The sequence below is a fragment of the Alligator sinensis genome, unplaced genomic scaffold, assembly GCF_000455745.1.
Source record: "Alligator sinensis unplaced genomic scaffold, ASM45574v1 scaffold360_3, whole genome shotgun sequence".
NCBI lineage: Eukaryota > Metazoa > Chordata > Crocodylia > Alligatoridae > Alligator > Alligator sinensis.
The window spans coordinates 2157524-2175993 of record NW_005841977.1 but is presented as its reverse complement, the minus strand read 5'-3'; the positions used below and the strand labels follow the sequence as shown (position 1 = coordinate 2175993).

The window sequence follows — 18470 nt, the reverse complement described above, 5'->3', positions numbered from 1 at the left end:
TAATTTATGCAAAAAAAATAATTCTATGTTCATTTTCCCATTAATATTCATTGCCCACCATTCACCAACATCCTATTGCATTATGGCTGTTCTCCCAATTCCTCCTGACAGATCAAGTACACCTTTACACCTTCAAGAGCAAACTGGATGCTTATCTTGCTGGACACCTTCAAGAGCAAACTGGATGCTCATCTTGCTGGGATCCTATGAACCCGGCTGACTTCCTGCCCTTTGGCAGGGGGCTGGACTCGATGATCTTCCGAGGTCCCTTCCAGCCCTAATGTCTATGAAATCTATGAAAGTAGGCTTCAGACATTTCTAACAGCGAATAATGTTGCATAATAAAAAGTAGGGAGATAAAACAACAGACAAGATGCATAAATGCTGCCTTTTTCAGAATGAATTATCAGGTGAAGAGTCATTTGTGCTAAAATGCATAAAACTTCCAGGTTTCCTGAACGTGCTTCTGGGCAACACACTTCAGGAGGGATGTGGCCAGCATCGAGAGGGTCCAGAGGAGGGCCATTCGCAGGATTAGGGGGCAGCAAGGCAGACCCTATGAGGAAAGGCTACAGGACCTGAACCTGTTCAGCCTTCACAAGAGAAGGCTGAGAGGGGACCTGGTGGCCATCTATAAACTTAGCAGGGGGGACCAGAGGGGAAAGGGTGAGACCCTGTTCCCCCAAGCGCCTCCTGGAATAACAAGGAATAACGGCCACAAATTGAGAGTAAGTTTAGGCTAGACATCAGGAGGCACTACTTCACAGTCAGGGCGGCCAGGAACTGGAATCAGCTTCCAAGGTATGTGGTGCTGGCTCCTACCTTAGGGGTCTTTAAAAGGAGGCTTGATAATTATCTAGCTGGCATCATATGAGCTTAAATTTACCAGGGTTCATATGAACCCAGTATTTATTCCTGCCCAGGGGTGGGGGTTGGACTTGATGATCTGTTCAGGTCCCTTCTGACCCTACATCTGTGAACCTATGAACAAAATGACTCCAAACTGTCCAGCAAACTGAACAAGATGCTTTTTATTCGTTATACGAGCAATTTTTTTTTTTTTTACATTATATTTTTTCTAGGGGGAAAACCCCAAATTGGTATACTGATTTATATCGTACTTGGAACACCTAAATCACTGCAAATTGCATTTTCATATGTAGATTTTAATCTTCCAACCTCTGAAATGCTGTTTTGTATCCCCTGTTGAGTGGTGCAAAGGATCTCTGTCATCTTTTTAGCTCATTTTACAATGAATGTACCTTTTAATGCTGAGTTCCTTTAATTCAGAGAGATGCTACAGCTCTGGTACAATGTGACATGACTGTTATTAACAAAAAAAAAGGTTGAAGACCATATGATCTGCAAAGACGGGTCGGGGAGGTGGAGACTGTCCATATTCTGTTGGCAAAATCGGATGCAGATGTTTACATATGAAGTCAGATACAACAAACAACCAGATTTATCTTAAACCAGTTTCAGTCATTTTGAAAGCAGTTTATGTGCACTAAACTTCTGTTCTGTTACAGGATTAAAACAGTTTCTGATCACTTAAACTGGTTTGTGTGTAACTTCTGTCCCTAGCCAGTATTCAGCTCTGGTGTAATTCCAGATTTGCTCAACCTTGAGTTTATTGTTTTTTAAGGATGAGGTACAACAGAAATCAAAGTCAATAACGAGAAAACCTAGGCTGAAAGCCTGCAAAGGGGAAAGGTATCCAGGTTGTAGCCATATTGGCCTACAGTCAAAAAGAATGAATCAGAACTCATCGTAAAGGTGATCTCTTTTATTACACCAACTAGATTTTTGAAGAAAAAAAAAGCATTCAAATGTTTGTCCTTCCCCAATAGATATCAAACTAAAGAACAAGCTCTCAGCTGATTTTTTGTGTCTTGCTGGATGTGGATGACTAAAGGAACATGTTATACCTCTAGTAGACCCAGAATCCATGCAGCAGGTATTGATTCTCTGTTCTTCCTGTTTTGAGTTTGAGGGGAAAAAAGTTGGCAACTAAACTGGATGCCATGGTCATTGTGAACAGGTGTGGCAGATACTGAATGCTGCCTTGATCACTCAAAGCCTGCTTTGCCCCCTACCCCCAGTCTTTCTTGGAAAACACCTTTTCATTGCCAGCTTAATGTAATAGCTGCAAACACAGCAAACCCTGTTGATTTGACCCGGTGCAAACTTAACTGAAAATGTCAGTTGGATTTCCCTCTGGGCTGGAGCCACTTCTCAGTGGAGCCAATAGTAGCTCCCCTCTAAAATAGCCTCCTGGATTTCATTGGGACTGCTGAAAGAGTAGCATCTACACTGAGGTGAACTCTAGGTATCCCTCTAACAGTTTTCTTGCTTCCTTCTTTCTTCCCCCAAACTCTTTACTTCTTTATACCCACCCCACATTGCAAACCTGCCTTATTAAAAGCAACAGCTCAGATATCCAGCTTTCTGCTTGCCAGGCAAGTGAATTATATCATGCCCTGCCAGCAAAGGTCTGGAAATAGAAGTTTCAGCACATTTCATTTAAATTGTTCCTTTCTTATGCAGAAGTGCAGGATGACCAGTGTTGGTTCTTGAAGCTGAATAAGGACTACTCTGCTTTTGTCTAGCTAGATGACTTCCCTGTTCTATAGCTGAAATGCTGTCATTCCAGGTTCATATATGCAGCAATCAGTTGCCTTTCTGTGAGCTTTTCATGACAGTTAATCAGACACTGGGTGAGAGTTAGGAAAAGAGCGCTGGCAAGAGAAATGTGATGGGAGAACAGGTCTGATCTCAGAGCAGCTCATTTTACTCCTCCTCTCCCCCATTCCTTTTTTTTTTTTAAACAGTAAAGAAAATTACAAGTGGCTACTAGAAATGTTTCTGTTCCAACAATAGCTATGCGTCATGTTAGCTTCTTCTGTGATGTATGCTGGAATGGCATGATAGCTACAAATGTGTGATCAGTGATTACAAGAACACTCGTAGGTATAAATATGTCATTAAAGGATCACAAAAGAAAATTTTCAGCACCCCCTCCCCATATTTAGAAAATCAAAGCAAATTCAAAACAACACCTCTTCATAAAGGAAAAAGGCCAAATCAATCTACATATTGATTAGATTTTTTTCATTTGGCTTGGTCAATTAGATTACAACTTCTTGGCAGCAGTGATTCAGTAGTGCAGTGCAAAAATTCTAATATGAGTGTACTGTTATGAAAATTACCTTCATGTGGGCTTTTCTAGCCAAACAGGCTGAAGAGTGCCATTGGCTCTGTCCATATGATTAGATTAAACAGGAGAAAACATCCTCAGAAGCAATATATCAGCAAGAGCTGCCTGGATAAGATTTTGTTAACCTCTGTCATGCACTAACTCTAGCTTTATTATACTGTAACTCCCAGGATAGGTCCAATTCAAATGAATCATTATTGAATGCACTGTGAATGTTTTGGAGTATTAGTGGGCATGCAAATTATTAGGAACCCTGGGATATTTGCTGCTACAGGTTACACCTGGTTAAAAAAACACCTCAATTGTAAAGAATAATATAGAAACAGGAACTGAAATAATGAAATCAGTTGTCATTGAATCTTTTCCTTATTTCATTACAGGTCAGTGTCTGGCCACTCTTATTTTTAAGTTATGTTGAAAGAGCTCATAATCCACAACAAGAATAGCCGGATTCATTTTGTACCTAAATAACTATTTATATCCAACTTACCCAGGGCCAATTGGGAAATAGTTTTATTCCTATTAAAAAAAAAAAAATCAGACCCTCTGGAGTTTTAACAAAACCAGAGAAACTGCATCAAAACTGGACAGCTTTCACAGAAATATCAATTTTGACTAAAAAGCCTTTTTTTCTTTAAAAAAAAAAAACACTTGGAACAAAAATCTTCAACCTGCTCTATATTTCCTTTGGTTCCAAGTTCCCACGTAGACAGGTTCGAAGACAGATTTTCAAAGCATTCAGAGAAAAAAGTTATGCCTTCATCACTGCCGTCTTTGCTGTGAATGTACATGTCCTCTCTTAGTTATGGAATCATCACCGTTACCTAAATCATATCCAAAGGCTCTTTGTCCCATTTCTTTCAATCAAGCAATGGCCTCTGCAACCAAAATATTACGGATTCAGCAGCTGGGAAAAGCATGAGAGAAACTATCTGAGGCCTTGTCTCCATTGGACACTGCAGTTGTCAGCATTCAGCTTTTTGTACAGCTGCTCAAAACTGAAGGTGGTGCACCAGAACAATTTATAGCCATACTGACTGTCATATTGAGTGTAATATGCTGCAACAGGGGCAAATCCCATGCGTACAAAAGGGATGCAACAGAAACATTACCATTAATGGATGGATATCCTATGTAACTCCTTGCATGTATCAGGTGCAGATTGTTCTACCTATGCTCTGAAGTCACCTAAACCTTTTTTAAATCTCTATTAACATTCTGACAAAAACACCAAACCTCTAATGTGCCTTGCTACCCAGGTAGGAATGACTTCTCTCCCCTCCTTCATTTCTTCCTCACTCTTTCAGAAGCAAGCCTGTTATCCAACAATTTGATTCACACAAAATGGAGGGTACACATGGAAGTGAGCATTTCCAATAGAATGCAATCTGAATCCTGTCTCTGACAATGGAGTTTGGATGCACAATTAGACAACAAAGTATGTAGAAAATTCAATAGCACTCCAGCCCCAATGCATATCAAAGCTAATGTTTAGATAAGCTGCAGTATGGCATCCAAACAAACACCACTAGGATTTGGGTGTGTAGTAGAAGTGCATCTTAATGTACATTCCTTCCTGTTTGGTTACAAACAACATAACAAGGTTCGTTTATAGAGCTGGCTGAGCTCATCTGAACAAACAGAGGACCCAACCCTACTAACACTTCAGAGTAATTTTGCTGAAGCAAATTTGATGGAATAGATTTCATAGACATCAGGGCTGGAAGGGACCTCGGAAGATCATCGAGTCCAGCCCCCCGCCCAAAGGGCAGGAAGTCAGCTGGGGTCATAGGATCCCAGCAAGATAAGCATCCAGTTTCATCTTGAAGGTGTTCATCACTCAGATGAATAAAGTTATCCATACTAGCAGGATTGAGGCCCAAATGTGGAAGCTCAAACTTTGCTGTTGCTAATTATTTATACACTGACGTAGAATGAGTCACGCACTCTGCCCCAGAAATATATTGAATCCTATCTAGGCAACACTAAGTGAAAGAGCAGCAGATCTGATGGAGACATGAGCAGAAAGAACCATTTGGAAAGAGAAGAAAGGCAATTGGTAGACATTTCACGTGAAGAGGAAAAAAAGAAAAGGTTAGAAGAATGAGAAGGGAAAGGATAGGGAGAAGGGCAATAGGAGAAAAAATGATCATAAGATTATAGGAAAGTCGGGCTGGAAGGGGCTTCTCATCCAGCCCCCTGCTCAAGGCAGGATTGTCCCTGATCAAACCATTTCAGTGAAGTGTCTTTCTAACTTGATTTTGAAATTTCTAGGAATGGAAATTCCACAGCTTCTCTAAAAATCCTGTTCCAATGCTTGATGCACTTATAGTCAGAAAGTTCCTCCTAATCTCCAACCTAAATTTCTGCCTGATGAAGCTTGAAACTATTGCTCCTAGCACAGTTGTCTACATCCACAGAGAAAAGACTATATCCATCCTCTTGGCCGTCAGATATTTGAAAGCTTATCAAATCCCCCCTCATTCTTCTCTTCTTCGGGCTAAACAACACTAGTTCTTTCAGTCTTTCCTCATAAATCATGCTTCCCAGGCCTCTAATCATTTTTGGAAAGAGTCCAGTGGAGAGCAACAATCTGTCTACATAATCCTTGAAGTGTGGTGCCCAAAACCGGACACAGTACTCCAAGTGAGGTTTTAGCAGTGCCAGACAGAATGAAGGAATCACTTCTCTTGCTTTGCAAGTGACACTCCTGTTAATATAACCTAGTATGCTGGGTTTTTTTTTCTTTTGGCAACAAGAACACACTGCTGGCTCTTCTTCAATTTATGTTCCACTGTAACCCCTCTGTAGTATGCAGCTTAGTCACTCACTCCCCAGTCTGCATTTGTGCATAAAATTATTGTTGCCCAGGTGCAGGACTTTCCATTTGTCCTTGTTGAATATCAGCTGATTGATTGTGGACCATTTCTCCAGTCTATTCAGGTCATTCTGGAACCTAGCCCGGCCCTCCATAATGTCCGCAACTCCATTCAATTTGGTATCATCCACAAATTTTTCAAGTGTGTACTCAGTCCCATTATCCAACTCTTTAATGAAGACGTTAAACAAAAAAACTGGACCCAGGACAGAGCCCTGGGGAGCCCCACTTGATATCTCTTCGCAACTAGACACTGAGCCGTTGATGACTCCTCATTAAGCATGATGATCCAACCAGTTACGTATCCACTTCACAGTACTTTCATATGTTCTGCAATTCTTTAATTGATTAATGCGAACTTTGTGGGAAAAAGTGTCAAAAGCTTATAAAGTCAAGGTGGTATCACAACCACTGCTCTTTGCCATTCACAGAACCTGTTAGGTTGGAAATCAAGTTGATTAAGCATGACTTCCTCTTGGTGAATCATAGAAAATTAGAGTCGGAAGGGACTTCAGGAGGTCATCTAGTCAAACACCCTGCTCAAAGCAGAACCATTCCCAACTACCAGCCAAGGCTTTGTCTAGCTGGGTCTTAAAAACCTCCAAGAATGGAGAGTCCACAACCTCTCCAAGTAACCTGTTCTAGTGTTTTACTACCCTCCTAGTGAGAAAGTTCTTCCTAATGTCTAACCTAAACTTCCGTTGCAACTTGAGACCACTGCTCCTTGCTCAGTCATCTGTCATCACTGAAAACAGTTCAAATCCATCCTCTTTTGAACCCCACTTCAGGTAGTTGAAGGCTGATATTAAATCCCCTCTCAGTCTTCTCTTCTCTAGATTAAATAAGCCCAGGTCCCTCAGCCTCTCCTCAGAAGTCATGTGCCCTAGCCCCCAAACCATTTTCACTGCCCTTCCCTGGACTCTCAAATTTGTCCACATCCATTCTGTATTGGCGGAAGCCAAAACTGAACACAGTACTCCAGATGTGGCCACACCAGTGCTGAACAGAGGGAAATAATCACTGCCCTTGATCTTCTGGCAACACTCCTACCAACGCAGAGCAGTATGCCATTAGCATTCTTTGCAACATGTGTACACTGTTGGCTCATATTCAGCTTATTGTCCACTGTAACCCCCAAGTCCTTTTCAGCAGAGCTACTGCCCAGCCAGTCTGCCCCTAGCCTGTACCAGTGCATGGGACTGTTCCATCCTAAATGCAGGACGTTGCAGTTGTCCTTGTTGAACCTCATGAGATTTCTTTTGGCCCAATGCTCCAATTTGCTTAGGTCACTCTGAATCCTAGCCTTACCCTGCAGTGTATCTACTATTCCCCCCAGCTTGTGATATCTGCAAACTTAATGAGGGTGCACTCTATGCCATCTTCCAGGTCATTGATGAAGACATTGAACAAAACCAGTCCCAGGACTGACCCCTGGGGCACTCAACTTGATACCAGCTGCCAGCTAGACATCAAGCCATTGATTTACCACCCTCTGAGCCCGATGCTCCAGCCAGTTCTCTATTCACTTTACAGTCCATTCATCCAGCCCATGCTTCCTTTAGCTTGCCTGTGAGAATGTTGTGGGAGACCGTATCAAATGCCTTGCTAAAATGAAGGTACACCACATCCAATGCTCTCCCTATATCCATAGAGCCAGTCACTTTGTCACAGATGGCATTCAGCTTGGTCAGGTATGACTTGCCCTTGGTGAATCCATGCTGACTGTTCCTAATCAACTTCTCCTCCAAGTGCTTAGAAATGGATTCCTTGAGGACTGAGGTGAGGCTGGCTGGTCTATAGTTTCCTGGATCCTCCTTTTTCCCTTTCTTAAATATGGGCACTATGTTTGCTGCTTTCCAATTATCCAGGACCTCTCCTGATCACCACAAGTTTTCAAAGATGATGACCAGCAGCTCTGCAATCACATCAGCCTCACCATCCTCAGGTGCATCCCATCCAGCCCCATGGACTTGTATATGTCCAGCTTTTCTAAATAGTCCCTAACCTGTTCTTTCACCACTGTTGGCTGCCCACCTCCTTCCCAAACTGTGCTGCCAGGTGCAGTAGTCTGAGAGCTGATCTTGCCTGTGAAGACAGAGGCAAAAAAGGCATTGAGTACTTCACCCTTTTATGCATCACCTGTCACAAAGTTGCTTCTCCCATTCAGTAAGGGACCCACACTTTCCCTGATCCTCCTCTTGCTACCAACATAATTGTAGAAACCCTTCCTGTTACCCTTCTCATCCCTTTGCTAGCTACAACTCCAATTGCACTTTGGCCTTCCTAACTTCATCCCTACATGCCCAAGCAATACTCTTATACTCTTCCTTAGTTGTTTGTCCAAGTTTCCACTTCTTGTAAGCTTACTTTTTGTGTTTTAGTTTACTGAAGAGTTCCCTGCTAAGTCAAGCTGGTCTTCTGCCATACTAGCTAGTCTTCCGGTGCATCAGGATGGTTTGTTCCTGCATTCTCAGTAAGACTTCTTTAAAGTACAGCCAGCTTTCCTGGACTCCTCTCCCCCGCAGACTGGCTTCCCAGGGGATCCTGCCCATGAGTTCCCTGAGTGAGTCAAAGCCTGCTTTTCTGAATTCCAGGGTCCTTACTCTGCTGCTCTCCATCCTTCCTTTCCTCAGGATCCTGAACTCAATCAGTTTGTGGTCATTGCTTCCCAAGTTGCCATCTACTAGTATAATTCCCCACCAATTCATCCCTGTTTGTGAGCAGCACGTCAAGAAGAGCACGACCCCTAGTTGGCTGCTCCAACAGTTGCACCGGGAAATTGTTCCCACCACTCTCCAAAAACTTTCTGGGTTGCCTGTGTACTGCTGTATTGCCCTCCCAGCAGATGTCAGGGTGACTGAAGTCCCGCATGAGAACCACAGCCTGTGATCAGGAAACTTCCACCAGCTGCTTGAAGAAAGCTTCATCTACCTCATCCTCCTGGTCTGTTGGTGTATAGTAGACACCCACCACAACATCACCCTTGTTGTTTTCCCCTCTGACCTTAACCCAGAGACTTTCAACAGGCCTATCTCCCATTTCATACTGGAGCTCTGAATAATCATATGGCTCTTTTACATAAAGCACAACTCCTCCTCCTCTTCTCCCCTACCTGTCCTTCCTGAACCATTTGTACCCATCCATGACAATGCTCCAGTTATACGAGCTCCCACCAATTCTCTGTTATTCCAATCACATCATAGTGCCGTGACTGTATGAGATTTTCTAATTCTTCCTGCTTGTTTCCCAGGCTATGTGCATTTGTGTACAGGCACCTGAGGTAACTAGTTGATTGCTCTGATTTCTCAGGAAGAATGAGAGCACCTCCTCTATTGCCCCTTCCTGTTTGCTCTTCCTCCAGGTCTCCTGCTTCCCCGTGTACCTCAGGGCGTTGGTCTCCATTCCCCAGTGAACCTAGTTTAAATTCCTCCTCACCAGGTTAGCATGCCTGTCTGCAAAGATGCTCTTCCCTCTCTTTGTCAGGTGGATCCCAACTCTTCCTAGCAATCCTTCTTCTTGGAACATCATCCCATGGTCAAAGAAGCCAAAATCCTCCTGGAAACACCATCTGCATAGCCAGGCAGTGATCTGGCTGGATTTGCCTCTTGCCTGGGCCCTTTCCCTTAACCAGAAGGATTGAAGGATTGAGACCACCACCTGAGCCCCCACCCCCCTTCACCCTTGCACACAGAGCCCTATAGTCACTTTTGATCTGCCCATGGTCTCCCCTGGCAGTACCATTGGTACCCCACATGGATGAGCAGCATGGGGTAGTAGTCAGAGGGCCAGATGAGTCTCTGTAATTCCTTCACGACATCTTGGATCCGGGCTATGGGCAAGCAGTAGACTTTCCGAGACAACGGGTTAGGTCAACAGATGGATCACTCCATCCCTCACAGAAGGGAGTTGCCAATTACCACCACCATCACCTGTTGCTGCTGCTTGGTGGCAGTGGTCTCAATCCTTCCCATCTTGGGGGAAGCCGGGCCTGTCCTCATCCACCAATGGAACATGCTCTTCCTCCTCTGTTGCTAGGGCTCCATATCTATTCTCCAGACGAACTGCTGTAGGTGGAGATGAAGATTTCTGCCTGCTGCCAGAGATCACAAGCTTCCAGCTTTCACCTTCCTGGGAGTCCATGTCCTCTCACTTCTCTAGTGCTGCCTCTGGCAGTTCTTCCTTCACAGTGCTGGAGGTCTCCTCCGGCATCAAACTGATTAACTCTTCATGGGAGAGGATGCTTTGGAGCCTCACCACCTCCTCCTGTAGCTCTCTTGCTTGTTCCCCAAGAGACACCACCAGGAGGCAACACTCACACCGCAGGCACCCCACAACCTGGCCATCACTGGAAGAAACCTACAACCTACAGTCCCCACAGCACCAACCTTGGACCTGGGTGGAAGCCTTGATGGTGCATGGTCCTGCCTGGACAGAAACCTCACAGCTGCAAGAAGAGGCAGTGGTGGTGGCTCTGGTATTGCAAAATCCTCCAGCCATTTCCCTGGGTCTCTTAACCTGCCTCTTCTCTCTTACTGCCCTTCTTCCAAAACACACCTTCCCTAGCAAACTTGCCTGGAAGCTGGCCTGTTTACTGCTCATTGGCCCCCAAAGGGTTTCCTTTTCCCTTGGTTCCTCACACCAAGCTGAAAGGGTCTCGCCTCAAAGCAGGGAGAGGGCCAAATTGACCAGCGAACTGCCCGCAAACTGCTCGCCCTGTTTGCTGGCCCTGTTCATTTGCTCCCTGGTTGCTTGGGAAGTCTCCTTTTATACCCCGCTGCCCCTGAACTGGCTCCGCCCCCTCATTAGGGATTCTGTCAGGCACAGGCAGCAATCAGCAATCACTCAGCTAGCAATGCTCCCAGCTTCTCAGAGCACAGCCCCCACCCCTCCCACACACACACACAGCCCACCAAACAACACTCAGCAAGCCAAAGGCACAGGCAGCTCTGGATCACTTACCTTCCCTGGGCAGAACCTGGTGCCTGGTGCTTGGCAACAGAGCACCTCCTTCCTCCTCCAAGAGAGCACCGTTTCCTCCTCTTGCTCCCAGCAAAGTGCCTGCAAACTGCTTACCCTGTTTGCTGCCCCTGCTCACTCATTCCTGTTTTGAGTTCTCAAAGAGGGTGGTCAAAGGCCCTGAAATTACCTCAGCCAATTCTTTTGGTACCCTAGGGCATAGCCCATCTGGCCTGTCAATTTGGAAGTATAATAGAAATATAAGCAATGAGGCCATATAAACACTTTTGGTCTGGTATGCAAGGAATCCGTAAAAACAGGAGCCCAGTGAAAGAATGGGGAATGTGGGGAGACTGTGTTGAACAGGTAGAGAAGATTGCCGGGATAGGAAAAGATGATAAGTCCTGAAGCCTGCTCGTCTTTGTCTCTTCAGAGAGTCCTCCTATCCCAGAGTGCACCCTCTAGCCTTGTAGATAAGTTACAGCATGAGCTAAAAAGAAAATCTCAAAAAATCCCACTAGATCCATCCTTCAACCTTGGGAGCAAGAGGGACCTGAGCTCCGCAGTGAAATAAAGGTGGAGCACATGGTGTGCAGGTACAAAATCTAATTTCTTCACCTGTCCCTGCTAACCTGACATGACATGGCTCAGGGTTATATATGCATCTCTGCTCTCTAGCATCAAATATATCCTTGCTAAGAGTTGGGTTCTTATGTCTTTCTGCAAACCACGGTACAAAGCTGAGTTCAGGCTTGTTGCATAGTATGTCTGTTATGATGAGAGGAAGCTAGCCTAACTGGGACTAGAGCCAGATAGTTCAAATAATAACAGTACTGATGGCTTGCAGAGAGCAAATGGCTTTCTCTTATGTGAAACACTATATATTCATAGAGGCCAGTCCTGCCCACCTTTGTACACAGGGGCTCCTGTAGCTAAATCTGCATAGCTGGGCTGTTTCTTGGAACAAAGTGATAGGATTTGTTGGGACTGGAACAAAGAACGAGGGCCACTGGATCTTTAGATTGTGTCCTGGACAGCAAGAGTTAACTATGCCATACATGGAGACCACTATACACCTATACACACAGAATATCAATATCAGCAAATTCACTGCTGCCCATGGCCATCTTGCACAGCATGGTCCAAAGTCCTCCAAATTCCACCCAGCCAGGAGCAGACATCTTCTACACTGCTTTGAACTGGTATAAGCTCCACAAGAGCCCAGACAGCAACAGGCATTTTAGGGAGGGCTATAGGTAGAACAGAGCTAAGTGTGGCAGAGCACCCTTGGTGCCTGCCACTTTACAGGCTTAGAGCAGGCAACTGGGGGGCTGGCAGGTGTGGGCCAGCCCTGATGAGACTGTCACATGACCTCAGGAGGGCCATATGATTGGAGGAGGTGGCTGAGTAGCCTCCATTTTAACTCAGGCCCTCAGGGATAAGGCAGCAGTTTTTGCTGGCTGCAGCTGTGGAGAGAACACCAACAAGCTAGAGCTGCGGCTCACAACATCGTGGATGTATATGGGCAGGAGCTATGGGGAAGAAGGAGGCTCCAGGTCCTGTGTATGACCAAAAACTACACCCTGCTGGGGTAGGATTATCTGGTGGGCCTACCCGTGGCAAGGTAGTCCCTGGAAATATCAGACCAGTTGCCTCCCCGGTGAAAGGCGAGTTGAGGGGTGCCTAATAACCCCAGCCCCCACAGCCTTATGGATTGAGAGAGCCCTGAGCTGAGTTGGATAACTATCCAGAACAGTCAAAAGGGCCGGGGCCCCACCACGAGGGATGCCCAGAGCTGGGGGCATGGGGTTCCAACTGGCCTGGAGGGTAAGGCCAGGGCCAGTGTGGCCAAAGGTTCCAGGGGGGTCTATAACCTAGAGGGGGAAAGGTGGCTGCCTAAGAAGGCCAGGTATTAGGCCTTGGATGCCATCTGCGAGGCATGGGATACAGTATAGGGAAGGTCAGAGCTGTGTATATAGGCCCTAGGCATCAGAGCAAGTAAATAGGTAGCCTCCCACCTGATTGGACAAAAAGCTAAGAGTACTGCAGGCAGCAGTAAAGCTAGAAGCAGCATGGTAAGGGGGTGTTCAGCAATGTAATAGACTATGGTAATGCAATAAACTAAGAGAATGTAGGGTAAACATCATGCCTCTTGCAGTAAGTGTCACATGATCATTAGTAATCATGAAAATCAGGATCTTTGCTTTACAATCCAAGCAAGGAGCAGGAAAAGGGCAGACTTGCAAGAAGCAGTCTGGAGGCACTGCATGGGGCTGTGCCTTGGAATTTCTCTCAGCTGTGTTGTCTACTTGATTCAGTACTAACAAAACTGCAGAGCATCCTGTAGTGATACTATTTTTGCCTGCGGTTTGAACTTCAATGAAGAATGATAATAACTGTGCGCTGTGTTTTGTCATTTTTCTTCTCTGATGTCTTTGGGGCTCTTTTTGTATTGTTGTTGTTTTAGCATCAACACCTAAAAATGCTCTGCTGTGCTGAGCCTGGGGCCTTGAGGCTCTCTTGGGTTTCCTATTTTTGGCTCGTTGATCTGTGTTCTGATATTTTTATTATTTGATTTGTTTAATAACAAACAAAAGCTGTAATAATAATTGTCTTGGGACCTGAAGGTCACTGAAGGATCAGTCATTTGCTGAAGGAAGGAATGCTGCCTTGATAAAGAGGAGAAATGAACTAGGAGAAGAAACTGAGACTCAGCAGGAGGGAAGGGGTTACACAGCCAAATGCCTCAGACACTTTACAACTTTCTAATCGGAGGATAAAGCAGGAAAGAGAGGAATAAAGCAGGTTCTTGGGTTATGATAAATGAGAGGGGTCTAGCTAACTCCTTGCACTGAGTTTTCTGCCCTTATCAGTAGTACCATTAATAATAATACTGAATGCTCACAGACTGGTATTTTGCATCTTGGATCACTGAGGGCCCCATTATCGCCAGTCCTTATTAAACTTTAAAGGCCCTTCCTTCATCCTCCACTTGGACATTCTGCTTGAATTTTGGCTCCAGCTACAGCTGTGATAGGGATTGACATCCTCCTAGGCGAAAGACAGACATTCAAAAAGCCTGAGCCTGAATTTAGTTAGTCTAACCTGCAAAGCTTGAACTGATTTGGAGGTGGATAGACATTCCCTTTTCATTCCAGAGATGCAGGCACATGCCTGCAGTGGTTCAGGCTAGAAAGTGGTGGGACTCTAGAGCAGCCCACCCTCCCTTCCACAGTACTGAGCTGAGGTGTGGGGCATGGCCAGGCCCTGGCAGGACCACTGATTAGGAAGGGGTGTAAACCCCTCACCCTGCCTGCACTGTCTCAGGCTTTTCCCTGCTCGCTGTTCAAGGGGCAGGAGCGTTGCCAGACCCTGCATCTGTTGATACTGAGTTTTTCAATCTCCATCTCCCTGCTTCTTCAGACTATCTGCAAACCAGGTCATTTTTAACACCTTTCTCTGTCCCTTCTTGAAGACACACTGGCTGCAATCTGTCAATCAGCCCATCAAGCCCTCATTAGTTTCAAGCTCTTCTTATATGCAGGGTGCATTTGCAAGCCTCTAGCTGTCCACCTTTATTCCAGTGAAATTGGAGACCCACACAGACACTTCTCAGCATTAGCTAGTGGGGGGGGGAGGGAGGAAATGCCAGGTCCCTGTGCTGAAGTCCCTGCCATGGGAGAGGGGCAGGAGCGGGGGATCCCTGCTTGAGCAGCCAGTGGGAAGCAGGGTGGAGGAGAGGGGGAAGCCTGGCAGCTGCTGCAGTCCCTCAGCCAGTTGGAGCTGTGATAGTGCTCTGGCTAGGAAGGAGAGGGATAGAGCCACCCCTGCTCTGCTCCAACACACAGCCCTGCCCAGCCCAGAGAGCATGCTGGGATGTTGGGGGATTCTGATTTAACTTAAACCAGGAAGGGATCTGGGACAAACATTGCATGAACTGGTTTGACCCAAACCAGTTAAGTCTGATACTACATTCAACCAGATTTATCTCAAATCACTTTCAACCATTTTCAAACTGGTTTATGTACACTGAACATCTGTTCTGTTACAGGTTTAGACCAGTTTCTGGTCACTTAAATCGGCTTATGTGTAATGTCTGTCCCTAGCCCTATAGGCAAGTGTGGTGAGGCAGCACAGAGGAGAAATTAAATGTGCACAATGCCCAATACACAGTATGAAAGCAAACGCATCCTGTGTATTAGGGATCGTGATTTTAAATGGTTTAGATTCCCAGACACAGGAAATCTTATGGGTGGGGGGTGGGGAGGGTGCTGCAGAAGTACTTTCTGATTATCAAAGACATTTGGAAGATGCATTTCAGAACTCCTTAAGTTCCATGTATTGGCCAAAAATGGATAAAAAAGTACCTGAATCTACATGCACCTGTTTCAGGAAACACCAGCAAATAAGAGCCTCTCTGTCCACTATTCTCAAGAAAAATGTGCCTCTAGAATCAACTAAGGGAAGTGATCTAAATTCATTTAGATGTTAACTTCTCACCCACTGACCCCAAAGGTGAGAGAGTAAGAATCCTGCTTGCATTTAACCTTGGGCTAAGGACTGTTCTCTATGCTGACCTAAATCAAACGTGCCAGCGTCATCAGCCTTTGTGAAGAGTCTACAATGTCCTTTGTGATGCCCAGAGTAGTCATAGTTGTGTACTATTATTGGAGGCAATCTAGCAAGTAATAGATGTGGACATGCAAAGCACAGTAACTGTAGCTGGTATTGAAAAGGGGAGGTTGGAGAAAAGAGAGCTGTCAGTCATGTGGAATAGCATAATTAGTTGAGGACAAAACCTGCAGAGATGGCTGTAAATAGCCAAGCATTCATGGAAGCCTTGAAGCCCTCCATAGATCACAGCAGAGTGTAAACTGAGTAACACAACAGCAACACAATGGAAGTCTGAACGTTTTAAAATAGACTCAGTCTTTTATTATAAAGGTGACAGTTTTTTGGTTAGTCTTTATACTGAGTGATTCCAAGCCAATTGACAGGGAAATACAAAGGTAGGTGACGTCTTGGGAGGGAAGCAATCAAACAGTATCAGTATTTCTCTTTCAGACAAAAGAAAAGGGTCCTGATATCAAAGAGTTGGGGCCAAATAATCTCTTGCTTATGCAGCATTATGGTTAATTTTTATTTATATCAGAAATGGACCTAAACAGGCTGTCTTTTCTGACCAGCCTCTCAACTGTTTGCTTGCCTGAACTACTCTACATCTCTTCAGTCTAGAAACTGGACTGAAAACTTCCTAAGACAGGATTTCTAGCAAAGCCCCAAACCAGTTCCTGGTTCCAATCAGGTCAGATTTCATCACTTCCTGCCTATAGAACTGCACAGGACAAAAAGAGACTAAGCACTGCCAATCCAACAATGATGAATTAACACCTTCTATTGCCCTGCATCAGGACTGAAATTGTTGATGGTAACACATAAAACCAAAGGGCAGGAACTACTCAAAAATAAAACAAATCTTTGCCCCAAGTTCCTGTAGGCCACCTGTTGAAATGTCAAGTACCTAAAAGGAAGCATTAGAGGGCCCGGTTCCCATTGGTTTAAATCAGTATACTCAGATCTCATGGTGCAATCACAAGGTATACAAGCGGATCTAGTCCACAACCTCCCAAAAGATTACAAAAATCCCAGAGGCCACAGTGTTAATGCATCATTGAATCAAGTAGAATATCAAAATGAAATAAGTTCTATGAAAGATCATCTGGGTCTTCCTTTATTCCCGTTCTCTTTCTTAACCATTCAGTGTTCTTCTTGGTTTATAATCACAGAGATGTCACCTAAAAAAAATGTGCTTTCTTCAGTAGACCACCTAAAATTTTCAGTTTAAAAAGCCAGAAATATTTGACTTGATTCAGAAATACTGTGAGACAGCTACACAGGACTTTAAATGCAAGGGCTTATTCTCCCATTGCCTTCTATAGGGTGACTCCATCTTCCACCACTGTCTCCTCTCTTGGGGAGGGGCAGTGCATCCAGGGAGTCCCTGGCTGTAGTGCACAAACGGGATGTAGTTTGGTCAGAGAACCTGGGCTGTGGATGTTCAAAGGGGGCATAAGCCAATTCAGCAGCAACTCTCAGGAGACTCTACTGTGCTACATTTGAATGGAAATATTCTGCCTTTGCCAAAAAAAAATTCCATACTGTTACACAGGAAACATACTTTTCATGAACAGTTTAGGAAAAAATCCATTTTTGGTTGAATAACAATTTGACACAAAATGTTGACCAGCCCTCATAAATCCCATATTAAAAAACATTACTGTAAAAACATCAGATTCCTGCAGTTCCTTTGGTGTACAAAGAATTAACCCAGCTGCAGGCTCAGAGGAAAAGCAGGTGAAGAGATGCCCTTTGGATTAGTGAAACAGATTACAGTATATCTGTTTTGATTTATTTTTAAGAATGTAATGTTGCTCCCAGCGTTCGACTTTGTTGACACTTGGACTCTTGTGGGGGGTCTCCAAAAAAAATTGGCCGGGATCAGGGCCGTGCGCACAAATCCCTGCCACTACCACTGACCTGGGGCCAGCGGTGTTGGCAGCTGGAAGAAGCCATCACCCCCTGGGCTCCTTAGAAAGGCATAGGGTGGGTCGAGGGGTGTGCACAGTAGCACATGGGCTCTGGGCAGTTGTGGGGGGGAAGGGAGGGGCTCTTGTCTCTTATGGGGGGCTCAGCCCCTCCCTCCCCCCAAGCTCCCCAATAATTCAAACCCTGGTTGCTCCATGTGCCTCCATGAGGAATAATAATCCAAATCAAGATCATCATGCACCACCCTTGGCTCTAGCTAATCTTTCTGTGTAGTTGTTTTTTTTATAGAGCTGAAGTCAAGGTGCAGTATCTGTTCTGTAACTGGAATTGCCCCAGCACATATGTTTAAGTTGTTTCATCTATCATCTTGCATAATTACTATCTCAAAGTCACTGCTATGCTGATACAGTAATGACAGAGGTTCCATGAGCTCCTGTGTTAGAACTTTTCCCACACGCAGCTCAAGTTCCTCTCTCTCTCTTTTCAGAGGTGCCTTAACAACTATTACCTTGCCATTCTTAAGGGTGAGGCAAGCCTCGCTGAGAAATATAAGCTCCGTAGACCAAATCCTGAAACCACCAAGTCCCACTGGGCAAGATCCTGATAGGTGTAAAGCTCCTACAGCAGTGGTTCTCAACCTTTTTAGACTTGAGGCACCACTTGGAAAATGCCAGCTCTCAGTTTTCACTATTTTTTTTTGTCTACAGAAAAATAATACAGCAATTATGTTGCAAAAAACTCAGACCACTGCAGGTCAGAATAATTTTAATGATATGGATTCCTATTTAAAATCTCTGGGTTTATCTTGTGAATCATGTTTGCCAACCTAAACAGTCCGAATGTTGTACGGCAGCCTATGGCACCCTTGAAAGG

The 18470-nt window shown here is 44.8% G+C and overlaps 1 protein-coding gene across 2 annotated transcripts in view; it reads right to left on the bottom strand.

Annotated features, from left to right (window-relative positions):
- HTR4 (5-hydroxytryptamine receptor 4) overlaps positions 1–18470 on the bottom strand; it is a 252924-nt gene that overhangs the window by 214382 nt on the left and 20072 nt on the right. The window lies entirely within an intron of this gene.